General features: G+C 47.3%; 1 pseudogene across 1 annotated transcript; it reads right to left on the reverse strand.

Moving 5' to 3' along the window:
* Positions 1 to 801: 801 nt before the first annotated feature.
* Positions 802 to 2,054, reverse strand: LOC108520504 (putative protein SSX10; annotated as a pseudogene). Its single transcript, XR_001882923.1, has 4 exons — positions 1,972 to 2,054; positions 1,694 to 1,811; positions 1,435 to 1,537; positions 802 to 897 (listed from the first exon to the last, which is right to left on the reverse strand). The product of XR_001882923.1 is annotated as a putative protein SSX10 (transcript).
* Between the last annotated feature and the right edge of the window lie 1,822 nt (positions 2,055 to 3,876).

The following is a 3,876-nucleotide window of genomic DNA, read 5'->3' on the forward strand; positions in this document are numbered from 1 at the left end:
AGTGCTTAGGAAGAACAACATGTCCTTTAAAAAGGAAATATTTCAAACACACAGAAAAGTATGGGAAATAATATTGAGTCCAATCAGATCTCAACATTACCCCACAGATATATCAGGTCTGTTTATTTATTCAAAATATTAGAAATACTACAAAGAGGCCAGGCGTGGTAGCTCACACTTGTAATCCCAGCACTTTAGGAGGCTGAGGTGGGTGGATCACCTGAGGTCAGGAAGTTTGAGACCAGCCTGGCCAACAAGGTGAAACCCCATCTCCACCAAAAATAAAAAAATTAGCTGGGTATGGGGGTGGGTGCCTGTAACCCAAGCTACTCGGGAGGCCGAGGCAGGAGAATCACTTGAATCCGGGAGGTGAAATTTGGAGTGAGCTGAGATTGCTTTATTGTACTTCAGCCTGGGCGACAAGAGCGAAACTCCATCTCAAAAACAAACAAAACACACTATCAACAAGTCACGACTGAAGCTGTCTGTGCAGCACTCACCAATCTCTGCCCCCCCTCCCTCCTCCACTTACAGTCACCTTAATTTGATGGCTTTTTATTCACATTCATGTTTGTATACATTTACCATTTACTTATTATCCATAAAAATATATATTCTTGTTTTGCATGTTTTAAAATTTTATACGAATGGCCTCTATAGTTAACTTTCTGCATGCTTTTTTTTTTCACTCAGCACTTGTGTGTATGAGGGAACAAATGCCTGAGGATCTTTCCCAGATAGCTGAGCTGAAAAGCAGTTGGGCTTCAGGAGACCCTTTCCAGCCCCTTCCCATCTACTCACCCTGATTCCCGTGCTTACAGTCATTATCAAAATCATTCCTCTGGAAGTCTACGACCCGTTTATTATGCATGAAAGGTGGGAGGGTGACCCTGAAACCTAGAAAGAAGCAAAATGTTTATTACTTAAGGGACAAGCTTAGGCCTGGTATGGTGGTTCATGTCTGTAGTACCAGCACTTTGGGAGGCTGAGGCGGGAGGATTGCTTGAGGCCAGGAATTCAAGGCTGCAGTGAGCTATGATAGCACTACTGCACTCTAGCCTAGGTGACAGACTGAGACTCTGACTCAAAAAGAGAGAGAGAGAGAGAGAGAGAGAAGCTGAGAGAAGGTAGGCTGGGTGTGTCTGGGGTTGGGGTTGGGGGTTGCCAGGATGCCACAGAGACAGTTGGGCTCATCAGAAAAGACGCCTATGGGAGAGAAACATGCAGGATCCAGATATGAGCTCCACTGTGGCCAGTTCCTGCCCTCAGCCCTGACAGGATACGGAAGAGCAGAACACCCAGAAGCTGCCTTGCAATTTTTCCCTGCACAAAAGGAAGATGTGGGGTACTTTCTGCAGCCTAAGAAGTAGCCAAAGCAGGAAAAGGGATGCTCATGTGTCCCTAGTCTTATCTGTACCTAGAACTTTCTGTTACCTAGTTTAGTCATGGCCTCATACTTTCTCTTCATATACACAGAGATGATTTTCTCCGAGTATTTCATCTTTTCCCACTCTTTCTTAGAGAAGCCGTCAAAAGCCTAGAAAAAAAAAGAAAAAGGAATTTTGGCAGTGACTCAGCTAGGCATGTCTGCCATTCAGCTGGAGCCGCTTCCTGTGTGCTGGATCTGGGAAGTGGAGATGATAATCCGTCCTGGTTGATGCCATGGCTAACAGAGACAACATCAGGGACCTACCCTAGCTTCTCCCCTGCCACACAGTAGGGCTTTAATGCTGCTGGCTGGCTCTCGTCCCACCTTCCTGAATAAGAGTCCCCAAATATAGTGTACTGTCACAGACTTGTCTCCAAGGATGCTAGTTGATGACAGAGCGAGGGTGGGAGGCTCCCAAGGGTCCAGATCTCCCCCAAGACCCTGCTCCTTGTCCCCAGTATCTCTGTCCTTCCCTCCTCAGAAACCTGATCACCCCACACTGTCCCCTGGGCCACTACTGTACTCTCTCCAGGTCACCTCACCTTTTGTATCTTCTCTGGTATTTGAGCACCAACATTAGGTCTCCTTGCAAAGGTGTCGTCGCTGTTCATGGCACTGGGAGTAGTCTGACCTGCAAGAGAAACTGCCTGAGACTTTCCAGGTGCAGGACCTTTGGTCCTGTGGAGGGAGAAATCAGTAACAGCTGGCCACACTCAGGTGCTGCATTTCTCCATCAGGGGCTTATCTGTCCCTGAGTAAGGACATGGGGAGAAATCAGATGACAACAGGGAACCAGCGATCTCTGGGAGAAGTATTGATTGGGGATAACAGGTTTCCTTAGGGCAAAGCAGCCTTGAGTCTTTGAGAGGGATTTAGCTAATGTTGTCAGTAGTTTCCCTGGGGCTAGGCTTACCTAGACCCTTCTTGGGGAGGCAGGGACGTGACTGTGTAATTGTATTGAGCGGGGCGTTCTGACACCCCACCGAATAAATAAAGGAAGGGAAGTGAGTCCCAGAGATAACATGGTCTCTCTGGTGATGGATCTGATCAGGCAGAGGGATAGGGGGTTCTGTTCTGTTGAAGAGAAATGGGCATCGCTAATATGAACTGGTTCAGAGGCTATTACTGGGTGATTTGTAAATTATTAGAAGGAAGAGAGCTAGAACTTCTGAGACTACAAGAGCCCACCAACACTTAGAGAGAATGTGGGGCGTTTCAAGATGCAGCACTCAGCTAGGGGCAGTGGCTCACGCCTGTAATCCCATCTCATTGGGAGACCGAGGCATGCAGATCGCTTCAGCCCAGGGGGTCGAGGCCAGGCTGGGAAAAATAGCAAAACCCCGTGTCTACAAAAAATACAAAAAATTAGCTGGGGGTGGTGGAGCAGGCCTGTACCATCCCAGCACTTTGGGAGGCCAAGTTGGGCAAATTGCTTGAGCCCAGGAGCTTGAGACCAGCCTGGTCAACATAGTGAAACCATGTCTACTAAAAAATCCAAACAAAAAAAAACCTTAGCAGAAGCCAGGTGGTGTGCACCTGTAGTCTCAAGGTCTAGGTGAGAGGATCACTTGAGCCTGGGAGGAAAGATTTCAGTGAGTTTTTTTTTTGTTTGTTTGTTTTGTTTTGTTTTGTTTTTTTGGAGACAGGGTCTTGCTCTGTTGCCCAGGCTAGAGTGCAGTGGCGTGATCTTGGTTCACTGCAACCGCTGCCTCGTGGGTTCAAGTGATCCACCAGCTGTGGCCTCCAAAAGTGCAGGGATTACAAGCGTGAGCCACCATGCCCAGCCCAACTTTCTTAAGTTATTACAGGGTTTCCAGGAAAAATCCCATACCTGAAAAAGTTAGAAACTGACAGGAAGGATTTGAGATGGCGACCTGCCTCATACACACTCCTTATTAAAACTAGATAACAAATGCACCGTGGAGGAGGGGAGGGGTAGGAAGAATGGAAAACGAAAATCAGCGAATGCTTACTCAAATTTTGGAAGAATCGTAAGAGAATATCAGAGCATGCGTACTCTGCGGAAGAACAGAAACAGAAAGACAGAGCATGCACACTCTGAACTTAGTAGCCAATCCCTGGGGATGCTTTAGGCGGGAAAATCAGAGTCTCCACCCTAACTTTGAGAAGGTTCTGTCCCTGGAGGCTGGACTAATGGAAGCCACATCAGCTTCGCTTGTTCCACCTACACTTCTGACTTCTGATTGGCCAGATGGAGTTCACTAACTGCCCTGATTGGTCCATCATCCTTGGTCAGTGACATTGCAGAATATTGTCTCCTCCTCCAGCCACACTTTGTTGCCACTGCGACAAAGTGGGTGGTCCTCAGGTGCCGTCAGGAGATTCTGATCTCTCTGAAGACTGTCCCTGGATCTTGAGTTAAACATCTGTATTCTAGTCTGAATAGAGAGAAGAAAAAAATTGTCGGATCTGTGATTTTCTACTTG

Source organism: Rhinopithecus bieti, unplaced genomic scaffold, assembly GCF_001698545.2.
Source record: "Rhinopithecus bieti isolate Rb0 unplaced genomic scaffold, ASM169854v2 scaffold_53678, whole genome shotgun sequence".
Taxonomy (NCBI): Eukaryota; Metazoa; Chordata; class Mammalia; order Primates; family Cercopithecidae; genus Rhinopithecus; species Rhinopithecus bieti.